Source organism: Centruroides vittatus, unplaced genomic scaffold (genome assembly GCF_030686945.1).
Source record: "Centruroides vittatus isolate TY-2023 unplaced genomic scaffold, ASM3068694v2 scaffold_861, whole genome shotgun sequence".
Classification (NCBI taxonomy): domain Eukaryota; kingdom Metazoa; phylum Arthropoda; class Arachnida; order Scorpiones; family Buthidae; genus Centruroides; species Centruroides vittatus.
In genome coordinates this window covers 3202978-3224530 of record NW_027122718.1, presented here as the reverse complement: position 1 = coordinate 3224530, position 21553 = coordinate 3202978, and positions in this window count along the sequence as shown.

The following is a 21553-nucleotide window of genomic DNA, read 5'->3' as shown; positions in this document are numbered from 1 at the left end:
CGCAAAATGAATTTACCAGATAACTGGTTGATTCATGGCCAAACTTCTCATACAAGTTTAATTTAAAATTGAAAAATATCTGAAAATAAATTGATAAACTCCCTAAACTTTGTAACATAAAATCACTTTCTACATTGATAACTTATCACAAATAAAAAAAATCACATCGAGTATAAAAAACACGTTGGCAATTTATGAATATGGAGCATACATTATTAAACAAATGCTTCGGAATTAAAAATTCTGGTGTTAAAAAGTTGTGTTAATTTGATTTTATCAATGAAATTTAAGGGGAGGAAACAATTTATTTGTCTTTATTAATTAAATTGAGCCATTTGCAACGGAATTTCAATTACATCTCTATTTTTATGAAATATTTTATTCATTTGAATTAATCTTCGGTGGATTCGTATAAATTTAGTGCCCACCGGTGGCAATGTGGATAAACCACTGGTCGTGGAGTTCTTCGGAGTTTCTTCACCTAATTATATATTCCCACTGCCCGTCTGTTCTTCCTTGATTGCGACAGCGGAGTTAGATAGATAAAAATCGAGACCAGATATGGAAAGCTTGGGGACCGAAGTCTCGATTAACTATATACGAACTTCCGGTCTGGACCGGAAGCCACGTGATTTTATAAATTAAAATATGATTAAAAATTGAAGCCCGACGGTGTGACGATGTAATAAGTAAAACACTAAAGCGTAAGAATTAAGAGGTTAGGTTAGGTACAAATTTATATAGTGTAAAGTTCTTACTTTTTAACGTATACAGGATAAAGTATAAAGGCTTAAAAGGTGAAGTATATAGGTGTAAAGGATAAAGGCATAAAGTATGAATAAGTGTAAAGGATCAAGCGTATAAATGTTGTAATTTATACGCTTGATCATTTACACTTACTTAATGCAAAAGTAAAATACTTCACACGACTTATAATAATGGCTAAAATGAAATAAAGAATGATGTAACATTAATGACAAAATTAATAACACTAATTTAAACTTTTTGTCAAATATTTACTATAATAAATATTAATTTTGTTTGAATATAGATAAAATGCATGCAATAATTAATTGATAGCAAAGTCAAATCAAATCTGAAACTTTAATAATAAATGATACCGCATAAAATATTTTTGCCATTTATAAATCTTGTATCGTTATTTTTAACACGAGCCGAGCTTCATAAATATCCTTCTTCCTAATTTATATCTCTTATTATTTTCCCCGATCCAAATTTTGTTTTTTGTATGCTTTCTCTTAAAATGCATCTAATTATGTCCGAAAAATCCTAATACGTGTATTAATGATATGGCAAAATTATGCCCACCAGTATCTAGCAGAATAGTCGCGGGTTCGACCCGACCAACGAACTGGTTGAATGCAGTTTTCCGTGTTTTCTTCACGTGTGTAACACTTAAACACAAACCAATTTTCCATAGATACCCGAGAATTCCCCTTTCATCCCGTTCCTCATTCCTCTTGGCAGATGGCCTGCATGTTGCATTGTCTTATCACGTCGACTAAACCCCTTTTTCTAATTACGCAAAAATAGATTAGTACAATTAATTAAAGGATAAATACATTTCCTCTTACCTTAAATAAAGTAAAATAACAATTTATTTACATAATTTATATTTTAATGAAGACAAAAATTTAATATGTTATATTGTTGAGGATTTGCTTCATTAAAATGTGAGCATACGATAGGATCCACGATCTTCCTAATCGTAATCAAGTCAGCCTGCGTGGATACATAATTACACGAAACAATCGTAACTGCAGACAATAGTTTTCACTTAATGAGCAATTCAAATTTAATTATTAGTTGTAGTTATGTCGAGCTGCAATCGAAATTCTGAGGAGAGTGCAGAATGCACATGCAGTAGAATTCAAAAGCAATCTGATCTCAACGAAGAGGAATGTGGCTCGAACAGTTCCAAATTGGAATGTGTAGATATTGATAATTCATCTGGTAGTAAACAGAAGAGTTACGACAAAAGTACTCAGTATGATGAATACGATAGAAAATCTACACATGACGAAGAATACAAGAATAAGATTCTAGAAAACGAGATGATTATTAGAGATAAACTGAATAATATAAAACTTGCCGAACTGAAATCCAGACAAGCCGATAAATTAATGGAGAAAATATGTAAAAATTATAAGCAGAAAAGAGTTCAATGTAAGGATTATCAAGAATGCAAAGAACATCGTTGCAAGAAGTAGGATACTGTTCCAGAGAATATTTTACATTTCTTATCAAAATTCCGTATGTTTCTATGAAAATTTTTAAAGTAAAATAAAATAAAATTCTTAAATGTTAATTACTAAAATCTGCATTTATTTCATATTCACACAAACATACATACAGATGTAGTTGACTCCACTTTCTTCATGTTTCTATTAGTAGAGGATTTATGTCTTAAGCGAAACAACAATCAAAATAAACATTTTTCCGTGTTATTATTACAAAATGAGCAATTTAATTTATTATATTTTTCATTATTGTATTATCAAATGACTATACAGTAGACCCCGTATGAATCTGTGTTGTACGAGTCTTTTAAATATATGAGCCAATCGTGGGCAGTTTAAGGGCTACGGCTGTTTGAAAGGTTTTTTTCCATAAAATTAATCGATTCTAGAATAATTTGACTCAACACTTCCAAATCACGTATAATTTTTTGGGAATAATCCATATAAATTATGCTATAAACAAAAAATTGTTGGATTACTTACCGAGTGTGCACCGTTCGAAGACGCCATTGTCTAAGCTTGTTTTCGTCGCGGAACGACTCGTCGAACGGCGGATGCGTTTCCTGATAAGTTATTCTTTCTGCGAAGAATTCACTGAACTTTAGAGACATCATTAATAGAAATATAATTTTTATGGCCGTTGAATAATACTGTAAATGTTGTTTTCACAAGAACTGTATAAAAATTTATCGATACTTTCCCGCCTAAACTCTCCGTATATACGCGTGGCGCTGGACGGCGGCAAGTAGTTCGGCTGCTAGTCCACTATTGGTCCAGATTCTACCAATCTTGTCGCGACACGAGTCGGCGATGACGTTTTATCGTGTTATACGAGTCTCTTTTAGCGTGTTATACGAAACCGATCGCAATTTTTTCGCCGTGTTATAGGAAACCGTGTTATATGAACCCGTGTTATAGGAGGTCTAGTGTAGTTCAGCTCACCGTACTTTTGACTATTACCAAACTAAGCAGCCTTTTAACATATTAATTACTATATTATATAATAATAATTAATTAAGGGTATAACATGCCTACTTTCGGACTATATTTTGTCATGAATTAGTGTTTAGCAGTTTGTATCTTTCACAGTGGTCCAAAGTTAAGTTTTTCCTTGTATTTTGCACGTAAAATACAATGTACGAAGTTTTGGCTTTTGTGTACACAAAAATACCAAATACTAATATATTTTCATTTATTTTTAACGAGTACAGTACTTACTAACAGTTACATCCTTTTAAAGAAATAATTATAGTTTTATAGACTTCTCGGTAATAGGACAAAAGACTGCTTAGTCCAATTGACTGATTAATTAGTTCTTCAAAGCACCAGCGCAATAAAGATAATATATCCGGTCACTATTAAGCTATTACGAGCAGCCAGACATATTATGGATATTACGAGTATTTATGGGTGTATAAATTATAGAGTTATTAATTAAATTACCTCCCATTATAGTAAGCTGACTTACACCATATCGCGCGGGGTAGATTCACATAATCTACTTAAGTTTGCCCGTAGGTAAATACGCTTTTAATTTCTACGCCCCAAACATGTAAAAATGTTTTTGTATTTTTCTTGATATTTGCACAGTTTTACAGTTTGGTACCACATAATATTTAGGGAATTATGAAAAATTCGAGATTTTCGACCTGGACTCGAACCCGGGCTCCAGAGCTCCGTTCGGTTGTCGAAACCCTACACTAGATGGTCAGGCAGTTCTCTATCATATTTAGAATTGCTAGATGTCCCGGTTTTACGGGATTCTGATAACAGATCCTACAATAAAGTTTTTCTTTTTCTACATTTTAAACGGATTTCAACGGGTTTCTGTCACTGGAAGAGTAAAAATACACATCTATTGCAAGTCCTGGAATTGAAGCGTCCCAGTATCATTCTGGAAAAACTCATTCTGTCTCAGATTTTACTGAAGTATCTGGCAGCCCTAATCATATGCTGTAGCAAACAACGGCTAATTAAAAGAGTTATTTAGATTGGGTGTCTTGATTTGTTTCCATGGTAGCTAGTTGATGCCAATTTCAACTTTTTAGTACACTTATTTAGGTTAATGTTATCTATGGTTTCAAAATGGCAGCTCGTCTCTGATTCCAACAAATAGAAGAAACAGTGGGAACGCACGTTCTAACCTAGTCTAATAAATTACCGTAATTATTACCAACAAAATTATTATAATAGGTTAGGTTAGGTTAGAACGTGCGTCCCCACTGTTTCCTTTCTTCTATTTGCTGGAATCAGAGACGAGCCGCCATTTTCGAACCATAGGTAACATTAACCCTTGTTTAATATAAAAATATCTCAACTATTTAATAATTTTATAAATTGATACATTAAATTAATACGTTATTTTTATTTGTACACTCACTGAAAGTTACGTCCCAGACAGAATTGTCCGATTACTGCAAAACTTGGCATACATCTATGTTTCAGTCAAGGTATGTAAATGATTACAATTGTAGTCCGATTGCCCACTACATAATTCCACCAGATTGACATAATTCTGTTATTTGGTGGTCTTCGAATGCCAAATACATCCGTGCCTCGCGATTAAGAACATTACGCGCAGCTGAGGAAGTGTGAGTTTAGTTCATTTATTTACGAAACACACAGCACGTGAGTCATCTGCCGAAGTGGGATGCCTTCCGGGAGTACTTTTCTGTTGGCATTTATTATGATTTTTTTAATATAAAATTCCTCTCTTTCCTCAAAACTAAGATTTTTGCCATTTTATAATAATTTATAATACGAAATGTTTTTTTTAAAATACAATATCGTAACAGATAGCGCCACCACAGTTTTAACTCTTGCCGGCAAACGAAATAGATGCCAGCATACAAACACACCTAAATGTACACAAGCACAAATATCCCGGGAATTTCTTCCCCCCTTTTCGCTATGTAATATGAAAAAGAATACAATAATAGTCAATTAGAATTAATCAATTTAAATTTAATTCTAGATATTTTTACGCCTGCAAAAAAATAATAATTAGCTAGAAAATAATAAAAATTCCATTTCCAATAATAGTAATTACAATATTAGCACGACACTTCGTTAATGGATAAATACATCAATAACGAAATTATCATAATCTATAAACTAACATGCAAAATAGCAATCATGGTATTGAAAGGAAACACAAAGCAAACATGAATCAATAAGAGAGTGAGAGAATATATAATTGGAAAAGTGGAGCACAGCTTTAAATATCAGAATTAATGAGCCATAAAATTCATGGTAAATCTATAAACACTGCCACGAATTAGAAATCTGGTTTATGAGGTATATAATATCTGTAAAGTTAATCGAATATACTTTTTCACTTTAATATTGAGCTTTCAAAGTATCTCAGACCTACCCAAAGCAAATATTTTATTAGTAATTATTATTTTAATTTAATACAATCGGTCGGGACTTACTTTTTGGGTCGCAGTCTGTCTGTCTTTCCTTAATCTCTGGAAAGGTTTTAGATAGATGAAAGTCGAGACTAGATATAGAAAGCTTAGGGATAGGAGGCCCCGATTAACTATACCAGAACGTCCAGTCGAGACCGGAAGTCACGTGATTTTAATTCGAAAATTTTCTCTAGAACGGCGTTACATAGATGACAGGCACAACTCTGTTGTTAAAGGAAAAGTATGATGTACTGTACTGTACAAGGGCAAGGCACCACTAATTTGAGGAAGTGACTTGCCCTTTTTTATTAGTTTAGCTTAGTCGTTTGCGTGTGATACTCGACAGACAGACATACGTGAATTCGAAAGTAGCCCTTATTCTTTTCAGGACTATCATGAATATGAGTATAAAGTTTCTTAGAAATTGGTTGAGTCGTTCTCACGTGTTACTGGATCATACGAACAGACAGGGAGACAGACGTGATTTCGATGAATTTTTCATTTCGACAAAATTAATTATTATTTATAGAGTAAGTCGAACGAATAGGCCACATTTTTAAAATTTAATTGTCGACATTTTCACAGATTTTTATTGCTCTTCAAGGACATTGTTTGATTCTAAATCCTCAGAATCTATAAATTCAACGAGTGAGTGACTTAATATAACAGTTTACTCCGTTACGCTACTTAAATTCGTGACCTCTGTTTCAATGGCTATTTAATAGAAGATTTATCTTCTACTTTGTCACGACTTGTGCATAATTGTTTGAGACGTTAAATTAGTTCGTCTTACAGGATTCCAATTAGTTTCAGCACTAAATCTAGTGTATTCAAATATCTTTAACACTTCCTTTCACTAAATGTTACGAATTATCTTTGCATCTAACTTCCAATAAAGGCCATCTCTAAACGCCGGCCATTATTTCGGGAGGAGCAGAACAGGAAATAACCTCCAAACAACGGCCACACCCAACAACGACGATTTTTATGTCGATATCAGTGGCCGTTGTTCGGAGGTTTGATAATGTTTAAACACTGGGAGTTGCCTGGTAAATTCAAATCAATAGGTTGTTTATTGATTTTTGAATATAAAAGTTTTTAATGTTTGTAAAATTATGAAATACACTTATAATAACACTAGAAAATAATGTGTTATGTAAAAAACGCAATATTGGATGCGATTCTCACGTATTTCTGATACGCGGTATATGGCTCCTATTGTGGCACCCCTCGTACTGTACAGTACATATGTATATAAAGAAGTGTTGGTTATTTAGAGAAAAAATATGGAAAATTGCATTAACACTTGGTTGTAAAGCGTTTAAATTAATATTTCAAGTTATTATTTGTATACTTGGCACAGTGGCATACGCAGGATTTTGAGAATATGGGTGCTGCTCAAAGCAGATTCGGGAGATCAAGACACGGAGAACGTTACTCAATTATCTTTACTTTATTTATTTAATTGAAGTCGCGCAATACGCGTTATTATATTTATTTTAAAGTAACAAAACTAATTGCTTCGATATCGAGGGAGTGCTGCCACACCATAAGTATCCCATTGGGCACGCCCTAAGTATACATTTTATTACATAACGTGATGTCTATTGACAATTGATTGCTCTTCCTGGAGCCAGTAGCGATATTAGGTGGCCCGAATTAGAACGTATTGAAATTTTATATGTGATTAGACAGATATCATACAAATATACAAATAAAAATAGATTAATATGTCGGAAAAATCAAGAATTATCGATATTTATAAACTAATGATTAAAGCAATGCAGGATTTCTGGAGGAGTAACCTGGGTATTAGCCCACGAGACCTCCACAAAAAGAAAAATAAATAAATAAAAGAGAGGAACAAAAGAAAAGAATTAAGGAGTGTTTCAGGTTACAAAATATATCAAGCTACATTTATAAATAAGATATAGTAGAATTCGAACTGCGAGTGCTCAGAGGCCCCATAAATAAATCCTTCTTTGTTTTATAGAATAAAAAGCCTCGTCTTACCGTATCTCATTACCTTACTGAATGCAATTATAATGAATATTTTATGCAAATATTTAAAGTAACATTTTAAATATTTCTCTTTTAAATAAAAATTTTTCTTCATAAATAATTTCGCGTATATTTCTGTTACGGTGTGTTTTTATGCGTTAGAAAAATGTGCGTGAAAGTGTAATCGTAATTTATTGCATATTCAACTGGCAAATTCTTATTCTTCGTAATTTCAAACGGAGAAAAAGTTGATAACATTAAAAGCATGAGAACATCTGACTAAGTGTGTCGAGATGAATAAAATATTGTCTAAGTAAAATACACCAGATATTTTTTTAAATTTTAACTCTTTAGTTGAAACAAAGATTTTTGTAGCTTTTTTTTTTAAATGTAAGAATGAAATTTACTAATATTTTTCAATAAAAAATGCATAAAATAAGGTCAAACTTTGATGTAGCACACTCTTAAATAACAATACTCTGGTAAGGCACCAATAAATACTTGGGAACCTCGTAAGTAAATTGGGAAAGTTCTTCCCCTTTTCGTTATTTATAAATTATTAATTATTAATGACGGAGGTCAAAATGACCCACTAAAATTTTTACAGAGGGGGACCTTGAAACATCCGGAAATACAAAAAAAATGTAGGGGTTTTTTTCTGTATGTTTGTCTGTGGCACGATTCTTTTTTTTACCATCTTCGAAGCTTAGTAACTCCTGTGCTTTTTGTCGAAGATTTCTGAAATTTTGCAGGGAGTTTTGTATATAAGGGATATCGATGTCGTTAAATTTTGGTGGTTAAAGGTCAACGGGGTGGGGAGATAAAGGTCATAACAGACGGTACCTCACACAATTTTAAATTTTTTTACGGTGCAAGTTACGCAACTCGTTGCTGAATTTTTTAATGTCGGCATTTAAAACTTGAAAGATTTATAAGTATAATAGAAAATTTATTAAAATCTAAGCTTTATTTTATTTTATTGTTTTAATTTAATTTCTTTTCAAAATTTAATATATAATGTTATTAATACAATTTAACCGTAAAATCATAGAAAATAATTATTTATTTATTTATTCTAAATACAATATTAATATCTGCAAGTCTCATTCGTTTCTTGAAAAAATTGCTGTTTGGTGTGGTTATTTAAGAATTAAACGAGAATTTTAGATTAATTAAATCGAAAAAATACAGTAAAACCTGCGTAAACCGATAACGAATATTTTTCCGTTTTAAGCAGGTTTTTTTTTGTTTTTTAACACAGAAAAATCACTCCGTAATGAAGGATTTTTTTCCCCTTTTTATTCAGTTTCCGTTTTAAACGGGTTCTACTGTGCGTGAATTATTAACAAGTTTTATTAAAATATATTTCTGTAAATAAAGTCATTAGAATAAAAATTTTAAAAGGTAAAATTTATTTAAAACTTTGATAAATTTTTCATACGCTCTTCTTTCTTTTTCTTAAAGAATATGCAAATTAAAGTTTTGAATTTTTAATAAGTTAAAATTTCATTTATAAACTTCTTATTTTACATAAACCTTTCTCTTTAAATTGATAGGTTTATGAACTAAAATTTACTAGATTTTGTTGTACCGAGTTAAAATTTGAATTTAAATTGAATAAAATTTTTCTCTGGAGCTATTTATTTGCTCCTAAAAATTCGAAATTGGCCTAGAAATGATTGATTTTTGTTTGAGTTCTAATAGAGCATTCAATTAATAAATTCTAAATTACAAATTAATGATCTCGCTAATAAGATTTTAATAATTTTCATTAAGTTAGTCGACTTTCTTTAAGATTTGTTATAAATTTTAAAGTTTTATCTGTATAATTATTATAATTAGAAACTTCGTGTTTATAATTGCTTAATTAAATTATATATTAATTAATTAATTAATACTTTCTCTTGACAGATTATTTTAAATGTTTTACAATTTATCATAATTTATTTTCATCTGTATTACACATCATAAGGATTGGAATTATATTCGTGTGGTGCTAAGCTGTAACACGAATAACAGGCCCTTCCCCCTCTTCCAAATAATTAAATATGTTAAAATGGGAGGTCCTAAGCTGTAGATTCGTATTACCAGGCCCTAATTTAACTTATGTGAAGGTCCTTGAATTGACTGGTTTCCTGGTTTAATGAGCCGTGGCAACGTAACGCACGGGCAACCTGCCAAAGAAGGATGAATTTCTGAAAAACTGGCCCCTATTTAGAGGTTAGACACGTGAAGAAAATCCGGTAAACTCCACGTGACCAACACGTTGGTAATTGACACTATCAACACGTGGGCCCCTATATAGAATGATTCTGATTCATCTGACATTTTATTGTTGAATTGTACAGATGTATGTATTATAAATTTTCAATAGAATTTTAAAATTCCTAACGATATTTTCCTATCGTTAAAAACACTCACGTAACGTTTATCAAACGGACTAGTGAATTATCGATGCTGCATCGTAAAAAAAAGCATTAATCTTCTATGAAAAAAAGCTATTTAAATATTTTAGTTTATGTTAAAATTTAAATAAGAAAGATAAAAATCATATTTGAATTCATAATAAACTGCCCTTTACTACGGTCGATAGATGCGCCAGACGTCTGCACGAACTTTTCAAATTTAATTTTTAATGAGAATTTTATTTATCAAGATCATTAAATATTAAATATAAGTTACCTCATATATTAACCGAAGAACACAATAATTAAGAATTTTAACCTTTATAATAAATACGAATATTCGGAAAAAGTAAGATAAAATTGAAATAAAACAATATTAATATTGTTAGTGATGAAATTTTGACTATTAAGTCGCGGCAAGAACTAATTCTACCAATTACAAAGGTATTCTTTAAAACTCTTTCCTCCATTTGGGCACTAAGAGGGTCTTTTTTACCATAAGCTCGTTATGGATTCGGCCAGGCCCACAATGGAAACAGGAAGCCCGACATATCTGACGAACCATTGACCATTCGAATCCGGGCCCTCTAGAACGATAGGCTGCTACCTAACTCACTCGGCCATTCGGAAGTTAGTTACAAACGATTAAAGATACGTTTGTTGCACTGAAGGTGCCCAAAGGTTCTAACATCAGAAATATTCGTAAGAATGAAAGGACTATAAAAAGATTTTTGCGTTAATGTTATCTATGGTTCCAAAATGGCGACTCGTCTCCGATTCCAGAAAATAGAAGAAAGAAAACAGTGAGGACACACGTTCTAACCTAACTTAACCTATTCTAATACAGTATTTTGTGTAAATTCTAAATCATCAATTTGCTACTCTTAAAGGGGGGACCTTAGATTAGGTTAGAACGTGTGTCCCACTGGTTTCCTTTCTTCTATTTGCTGGAATCAGAGACGAGCCGCCATTTTGAAACCGTAGGTAACATTAACCGATTTTTGTTTATCGAAAAACGTTTTAATTAATATTTTAAAATTATTTTATTGACAGAACTCTTGCAAGAGGATCGCACGAAGCCCACAAACGAATAATAAATCAAATTATATTTCTGAATTATCTTTCCCATTAGAACATCCTGCGAGTATCACTAATGTGTACGATTACAGGTTTATAATTTTAATTTTTTAATTAATTTAATTCATTTTTATTTTATTACTATAAAATAACCGCGCAGTCTTTTAACAATTTGCTCTATAGTATACCAGTATATCTTATTACTTACCAGATATACTGTAGCGATGCATCTACTTCAAACACAAAGCGAACTTTTAGACGAATAAAAATAGAAGAGTTATATTTCAAATCAATAAATTAATTTAATTATTTTTATATTTTAATAACTTAATTATTAGTTTTAGTAATTAGTTTAATATAATTAATAAATTATTTATATTAAAACTAGTGCCTTCGTTTCTTGGCAAAACGTGCAATCAATCGACAACTGTTACTTCAGACAGACAAATTTATTAGAGCTTAATCAATGATTACAACAATATTGTTTCAACTGAGTAATACCTAAATATAAGATATTATGAATCAAACAGTACTGCTTTTTTTCATTTTTTTCCCCTCCTTCCGCCATGCAAGAGGAACTTTTTAAATATATCCATTGTAGATAAGACAAGGCTCACACAGCAGGCCAGTTTTGTAATTACGAAGATACTAAAGTAATAAAAATACAAAGATAAACTTTATCTAAGAATTAATAATGTTTAATGTTTTTGATTAAATTTTACTTTTGAGGGAACGGAATCGGCTTGTCCACTGGTGGGCCTATGCAGAAAGAAATTCGTTATAAGAAGTTTAAATTGAGAAATTTTGCCAAAATTATAATTATTATTCATTTATAATAAATTTTCATTTAGCAGAAATTATTCTAAGTGCATTACATTGTTTACACAATAAGAAATATTGACTGTGATAGCATTTTCCGCTTTAAATGTTTACATTAAGAAGTGTTGTTAGTTTATATCTAAATATATAAGAGACGAAGAGAAGAACGTTACCAACGCAATAAAGTAATATATATTCACTTTAATTTAGCTTTCTCGTATATCAAACTAAATAATAATGACGTTATTTGAAGTGTAACCTAAAAGAATTCTTATATTTTAACGAATTGAATTGATGGAATAAGACAAAGCAAGCCGTGGGCAACCTGATAAAAAAATATTAATCCACAAATGGTTATGGGAATCAAATGAGAATCAAAAATAATATCTCAATTATTTAAAGAGCTTCATAAAGCTCTCCATTTCTTCTCCCAATGCAGATTTTGGTCCTGGTTTTACGCAATCTACAGTTACGGGCCCATTTATTCTTCGTCTTATAGTGTTAATTAAAAGACACTTCATACGATTTTTCTGTTTTTCTAATAGAAAATCTCCTTTCTTTGACTGCCGCTCTCACAAACTGCTTTATCTTAATAAATGGGCCTCTACAATATTATATAACTAATTATTAACAAAATACGTTCTGTAAGATGTACTTCTACATTCAAATTATATTATTTATATGAAAAAATTATTTTTAAATAGAGAGAGAGAGAGAGATCGGTGAGAAATGTTGTACTTGGAGCGCTTCCTGAAGATAAAGAAATGGCCGATAACCAGTCTCTCCCGTAAGTTTTGTGTTTGTGATACAGTCGCACTAATTTTTCCCTCGAAGCTAATACCCTGAACTTAATACTACTAAAATAATAAATCTAAATTTATTGAAATACACTTGTAATAAAGTTTTTCGTACACTCAACCTAATTTTCCACTTGAATTTCTGATCGAAATTGAAATTATTCGTAATAAACCTCGGCCACATGCACCAAGAATTCATCATTTATTTAGTGTAAAACAGAAACTATTTCATTGAAAATAAATTCGCAATTGTAATTATATGTTCAAAAACAATGTATTACGTAATGTATTATCATTTTTGGAATGGTTCGTACTCTAGGGTAATTCGGCCAGAACGTATCGTAGGGTCATACGAGTTGTTAAAATTTAGAAATACTTATATATAGCTGTTAAATATTATAGTACACAGTATATAACCTTATATATGAAAAGTTGGTTAATGTTACCTATGGTTCCAAAATGGCGGCTGACTCCAGCAAATAGAAGAAAGGAAACAGTGGGTACGCACGTTCTAACCTATTCTAATAAATTACCATAATTATTACCAACAAAATTATTATAATAAGTAAAGGTTAGGTTAGAACGTGCGTCCCCACTGTTTCCCTTCTTCTGTTTGCTGGAATCAGAGACGAGCCGCCATTTTGGAACCATAGGTAACATTAACCGAAAAGTTTAGGTTTATGTACAATTGTTTTTAAGGATAGAGTTGATGTAATACAAGGACTTACGGGATTTAAAGAATTATTTAATGTATAAATTATTAACTATAAAAATTGCTTTCGTAAAATGGAATTCAATATTCGTATCACCAAGAAACTTTTCAGAAATTAATGGGATTGGTGGAATTTACCATAGAGGATCCACCAATCCCATTAATTTCATTATTTTAATTTCTGAAAACTTTCGTCATCCCACATCCACCATAAATTAATTTAAAATTAAAATTAATTATATTAAATTTTAAAATATTTTCTAATTAGTTAATGCGCAATTCAACTTTGCTGAAGTTACTTTAATTAAGAAAGATATTTAATATTTTCAGAGTGACAAATTGCATCGTAGATCTACATATGACAGTTTATAAGATTATATTGTTGACTTTATTACGTTTAAATGGAATATTTCTCATAATATAAAAGTGAATTTTAGTGACGTAAGAAAAAGTTTCTAAATTTGAAACATTTTGAAAACTGAAATTAAAATCTTCGATTCTCGATTGTGAAGCAGAAAAGCAAGGAGCATCGAAGAAAAAATAAACCTGAAATTATTATATAAATGATTCTACACCGAAAATTTCATATTATACGTTGCTAATTATCAAAATTTATTAATGATAGATTTATTAAATTTATACTATAGATTATTTTTCACTTATTCACTTGTGTCATGGTTTAGTGGTTTGATGGCAACGCAACACGTGGGCTACTATACCAAAAGGGATGCCTCGTGGGAGGATTTTCTATAGTAAACTAGTCCCTATTTAGGTGTTAGAACAAGTGAAGAAAATCTAAAAAATTCCGACGTGGTCACGTCGAGAAGACGTGAACTCGCGATCTTTTTCAATAGACACGAACCCCTTTATCTCCCCACCCCTTCGACTCTTAACCATCAAAATTTAATAGCATTAATGTCCCTAATAAACAAACCTTTCTGCAAAATTTCAGAAATTTTCGACAAAAAGCATAGCAGTTATTAAGATTCAAAGAGGGTGAACAAAATCGTGCCCCCACACACAAACACATAGAAACAATCCATAGAAAAATCCCTGATTTTTCTTTAGAACAAAATTCATCGATTGGTTTTAAAAGATTTCAAGAAAATCCAGAGTTGCGCTCATCGTCACATAATATTTCTGCTGATTACCACAAACTGCAAATTGACGTAAGTAAAGCTTAAGATTTGAAATAACCAATCAGCATCTAATACAGTTTTCTTATTACGAAGATGAAAAGTGTCCATTTTTTTTTTAATATTTTATGTAAAAATACTAAGGAATATATCTTCATTGAATATAAAATCTCTCATAAATAATAAAAATATCTATATACGTGATATGTATGCAAAGATCAATGAAATATGAAAAATGGCTGAATCAAAATTCGGTTAATTATTTATCTTGAGATTAATGCTAAAAATTAAAGTTTATGTTATATTTTATTAATTTTCACGTTTCGATGAATAGTAAAATCTAAATCTATTTTCTAAAACTCTTTTCACCTTGTTGTTACTAAAAGGGCCTTTTCAAGCTCATCGTAGGATCAGCCAGGCCCACGATGACTGATTGGGGAGGAATGGGCCCGACTTATCAGGACAAAATATCATCAAAAATTCTTAAGGTTGCTCTCCCCGATTTGATCTCGGATCCCACTGAGCGATAGACCAACGCTTTAGTATAGCCTATCGCGATGTATTATGTGATAATAATGTATACAAAGTTGCCCCAAGTCTCAAGTGCCCCAATGAATACTTGTTCATTGGGGCACTTGAGACACGTGTCAACATTTCTTGTCTTCAAGACCAAGTTAGCCCCAATTGCAATTAGGAATTCGATAGTATTCAGTAATAATATCCACACGGCTACTGGTGGGCGATTTCCTATTGAAATTCGGGCGATTGAACAGTATTGTTTCACTTTGTATTTTGAAAATAGTTTCTACATATACTTGACTGGAGATTCTACCGAGTCTGTAGCTATCGATCAATATTTCCCTCCAGTTTCTGATATAACTTGCCATTCTAGTGACGAAATCCTCTTTGACATAATATAAAATAATAATAATAAATTTAAATATGTACGTTACACTTTTTATAAGTGAAAGTTTGTTTATTTTTTTTTATTTCTTCGTTCTCATTTTTCGTCATCACGTCCTTTAATCATATTAAACGAAATAAATAAATAGAAAATTTTCTAATTAAATACTTTCAAAATATTCATTACAGATTAGTAGAGACTTTTACAGATAAATCTTCTAATACTTAATGATAAATATCAAATCTTTGCGAAATTCCAATAATATCCTTTGTTCTGTTTCGTCTTGAATCTGAATCTTGAATTAAGAAATGAATATTAACAATTCTGATCGCGAAATTTCTTATCAGTAGTAAATTTAAAAGGCGAATGTAACACTGAATGACAATGAAAAGTTCATTGTCATTCAGTGTTACATTGCAGAGAAGTGTGACTTTATGTTGCAGTTCTCTGCAACATATACATGAACTTCGATTCAAACTGAAAGTCACGTTATTTCAATTAAAAAGTTTTCCCCTGAAAGGTGTTAGACCGGCACGACTCTACTGCTAAAGGAAAAGTATGATGTACAGGGGCAAGCCACCACTAATTTGAGGTGGAGAGCATATATTTTAAATTAATTAAATTTAAAAAATATGATTAAAAAGTGTTCTCCTTTGGTTTCTCTTGCTGATATCACTTGATTATCGATTAAATTGGCCATAACTCGCACATTTAAGTTTTTATGTAATTTATTCCATTCACTTAGCAGCACTAAATTTATGATGCTGAGTGAATAGAAAATGTTTTATAGTAAAATTTATCATTTGTAAATATAATTATCCGATGATTCGCCATTTTACTTTGAATTCCGCGCTTTTTAATTCTACATTTTAACTCCATCAGAATTATTTTTTTTTAATGAGAATTACATTAAAATTATAATTGATAGTGCATAAATTATATGCACAGATAAATAAAACCAGGCTGAATTATATAATTTGCAGATCAAATTTAAACGTAGTTTGTAGTATGAAGTTAATAATATATATTTGGATTAACACGATATAATTTAAGCTTAAATTATATAGTATATAATTATACATAAATTAAATGTTTACGGTATTACTGTCATTGTATACACTTCATATTAGCTTTGAGATTTGGTCGTGAGATGGAGAGATTCTATAGGAAGTGTATATTAACATCAAAGTTTTAATTAAAACAAATATACAGATATTTTATTCCTTATCAGTTTTACCTGTGTATTGAAGTATCAGCTATACACCTAGTAAATAACGCTTATATTAATGAATGCAAGTAATAAGTTATATATCAGCAATATACTGCTTACATTCGTTATACACTATTGATGTTTTCTTTTTAAAAAATATGAATGAAGCAATCGCCGGAAGCATTAGATGAACACACAATAAATATGGAAGAGTTTGATAGTTTTATTCACTCGCCATTTTGTATTCTGTGGATGCCGATAACCTTAAGATGACGAGTGAGATGTTTGCTTAAGTGAACAAGCAAGAAGATTTTTAAGTGCTAGGAGTGTGTATTATTGTAAGAATTTCATAATACTGTAGAAAAGAGGGCAGAGATTTATGGTTTTTTTCATTCAAATATTTGGCAAATAGGTAAATGGTTAAAGTTTACCTAGGGAACCCCAATGGCCGCACTTCCGGTCGCCATTTTGTTTGCTGTACTACGCACGCGTACTACGTTCAAAAAATTATGCAAATTAGTTAGTATGTATAATTTTTTGAAAAAATAATAATTACATTAGTAAAAAATAAATGTTTTAAGATTATTTTGCAAGTTCAACTAGCTATGAAATATAAAACAAACTGTTACTCACGTGTTTGACGCTCTGTCATACATTTCCTTTCCGTTTCTTCTCGCTTTTCCTTGATTTGCGATCCCTATCGCTGATGTTTCTCTTTTTACTTGATATTTTTACACGTTTTTTAGTTTTACCACACGAATGTGCCTTACTTTTTTTCCCCTTCTTACACTCGTCGCTTTGTGTAGCAGCTGGAACGGACTCCGGTTCTTTTCATTTCGGCTCGATTCCGGACCCTTCTCTGCGCACACCTCCTACAACCCACCTCGTCCCCTTCAATTTTCTACCTTTCTCGTATTTTCTCTTTGCAATTGCTGTTTCGTCTATTTCCACAACTTCATTTATCCCGCCAATCTTAAAAGTACATAGGTTATTAATGGAAACCATCATAACAAAACATAAAAAGTTTGCCCAGTCGACTGGTGTTTTTTTGGAGATTCCCGAAGCTCCAGCAGCAACAGTTAGAGAACACTCTAAACACAGTAGGTGCCAGATAAATGACAAAATACTCTCCCACGACAAACGACCACATTTCCCTTTAAAGGTTCCTTGGAAAGCTGAATAATTCGTCTTGCAAACATTACATCGCATCGATACAGAGTTTTTATCTGCTCTATACATTAATTTACGACGTTTCCCACATTTGTCGCATACCTCTTCTACATGTTGCAAATTCGAGAATATTGCAAATTTCACAACACTAGGTATTTTCTTATCTATTGCCAAATCATCGAAACCAGAGTACATTAATCTAAAGAAACGACCGGAGGTGCAATTAATCCAAAAATTTTCAGAATTAATGTATGCAGTTTCCATTTTGTCACCAAAAAAAAAAAAAAAACTTCTTACAACAATTACGAATACGATAGAATTATTAAATTTGCTGCACGTTGCATCACGAAAAGTAGACGGAATAAAAACTTACCTATTTACTATTAAAAATAGCAGAAAGTAGCATTTTCTCTTCAAAATTGTTTAACTGGTAAAAAAAAAACCACTCGCAGCAGTCGAGCCGTCACGAAAAACAAAAAATTTGCATACGATAAGGTTATTTAAAAATTGCGCCACCTACACCGAATTTCTAACATCACCTGCCGTCGAGATTACCGGAAGCGCGGCCATTGGGGTTCCCTAGGTAAACTTTAACCAGGTAAATTATTACATCTATAAACAATGGCAGATAAATTTCTCAAAACATTTGTGTCTTTCTGGATCTAAAGCATTTAAATTCAAACGATTTTAGGTGGGTTTTATTTCGTATGATTAATGCCTTTTCTAATATTATATTGTCAATATTTCTGTGATTCATTTCACAAGACAAAGCTACTTGTAACGTATTATCCATCTTTTTTAAACCATTCCACGTGGTTTGACAGTAGATGCTATTTTTATAAATTGAATTCCTAAGCAAATCATATCAATGACAATTCTATTAAACTGATTTTTAACATTTACCATAACAATGCTAAATTCTTTTTTAAATGATTAATCTTCTCGTCAACTGTATAAAATTATGATTTGAAATCCTGTGAGGCCACGTCAGTCTTCACCAGTATCAGTTTCATCGTGATAAAACGAGTATAAAGCAGAAAACTGTAAAATATTTTGGTGAAATAATTATACAATATTTATTACAAATTTCAAAATAATGTCTAGTCTTGAATAGTTTATGAAGTAATTAATTACATATTGTGTTTTCTTGATTAATATTTATATAAGGTATAGAACCTCATTATAGGCTTGGACTATTATTTCGACTAACTTTCCGGCTCTGTTATATATAACAGAGGGGAAGTATGGCGATAAGTGAAAAATGCCTTTCTAAGAATTTTACATTTTTGGACTCAGGGGACCTCGAAACGTCGAGAAATGCAAAAAACATTGGATGTTTTTCTGTATGTATGGATGTTAGTGTGTGTGAGGAGCACGATTTTGTTTACCCTCTTTCAAGCTTAATAATTCCTGTGCTTTTTGTTGAAAATTTCTAAAATTTTGCAGGCCGGTTTGTTTATTAAGAAGATTGATGCTGTTAAATTTTGATAGTTAAAGGTCGAGGGGGTGGGGAGATAATGGGGGTCGTGTGTATCTCCAGTAGAGTCGGAATAAATAACGATTTTACTCGTTATTAGCATTTACAATTTTATTTTTTATTTTTATAAAACTCATTCTTACCCTGAAAATTAAGCTACTTGCCATTACATAATAAATAAAATATCATAACAAACGGGAGCAGTTTTAAACGTTGCCCGGAAAGTTAAGCAACTCGTTGCTGGATTTTTCCCAAGAAATGACTAAAATGATGAAGAAATGATGAAAAAAATTGAAGTTTGCTAGAATAATATTCCAGACTTAGTGAGCCATAATGGGGATCCTTATCTTATTTCCAATTTGTTTAATATTGTATTTCCAATGTAAACTGTTAAGACTTTCTGAATCAATTTGTTATAGTTATTAAAATTGTATTCTGTCTCCCATTAGAGTAGTCTGTTTATCATTCTCGCTATTAACGATTCAGATAAATTCCTAAAAAAGAAAAAAATATATAACATATAGTCTATATTTTATCATTCTTAAGTGTTTTCTTTTATCCACATCTGAGTTTTTCGAACTGGATAGCCACTTTATGATGCGGAAGACAGCAAATCTTCCGCATCGTAAGTGTACACGTGTATATATATATATATCTTCTATTGATCAGCTGTAAGGTTTTCCGGTTATTCATCGTACTCTAATTATGAAAAAAAATCTTTCATAATAATTTATTTACATGTACTTGATAACGAAATAAATTTTAATGAGAAATCTGTACTTTTGTCAACAATTAAGCTGTTATTTATGATTATACAATCAGCTAAAATTAATTAAAATAAGGTACTTTGAAGAAAAGTTGTAGGAAGCTTTCTGACAAGAAAATAAATAATTATATTTTAAAATTATTATTATTATTATTATTATTATTATTTTGTGTAAAAATTAATTTATATAGTTAATTTCAATAATAATTCAGAGTGAAAATTAATTTGATATATAAGTCTGATGGATAAATATAACTTTTAAAATTAAATTATATGAATAATTAATGTGGTGAATTTGACAGTTCAATTAAGTTTTAGATGGAAGTTAGAGAAGTATCAAATTAACTGAACTCTATGCCGTGATGATACAATTTATTATAAATTGTTAAAGTGATATTATAGCAGCATAAAACAAAAATTTTACTATTTAATTTTTTTTTTTCATCTCTAGATATTATGAAATGAAATGGAAACAGTGATGATGCAGGTTTCATATGGGTAACGATGTAACTGCTCTATCTATAAAATACAGATAGATAATGGTATAACTGCTCCATCTAAGAAACACAGATGGATTATGGTATAAAAGAAACACAGATGGATGATGGTATAAAAGAAACACAGATGGATGATGGTATAAAAGAAACACAGAGGGATAATGGTATAAAAGAAACACAGAGGGATTATGGTATAAAAGAAACACAGAGGAATTATGGTATAAAAGAAACACAGAGGGATTATGGTATAAAAGAAACACAGAGGGATAATGGTATAAAAGAAACACAGAGGGATTATGGTATAAAAGAAACACAGAGGAATTATGGTATAAAAGAAACACAGATGGATGATGGTATAAAAGAAACACAGATGGATGATGGTATAAAAGAAACACAGAGGGATAATGGTATAAAAGAAACACAGAGGGATTATGGTATAAAAGAAACACAGAGGGATTATGGTATAAAAGAAACACAGAGGGATTATGGTATAAAAGAAACACAGAGGGATAATGGCGGTAACTGAACAGTTACGCCATTATCCATCTGTAAAGTATTTTATTACATTTTATAAAATGTTAAGTATTTTTTCACTGATTTTTAAAAATTAAAATAATGTAAGCTTAGCTGTTAATTATTTAGAATAATAATTAGTGATGTAATAACATTAAAAAATTATTTTTTTAATGGAAAAATATGAATAATTTCCCTAATTATCTTGCAAATTACGAACACTTTTTGTTTTACTTTATTATTTCTTACATCACCAATTATTATTCTTAATAACTAATAAATAAGCTTGCATTGTTTTTTAAATATAGAAAAAAACTTGATCAAATTTTTATTAGAAGATAATTAATTCAAACACAAAGACTTCTTTCAAGCGACCATTCACATTTTTCACTAGAAAT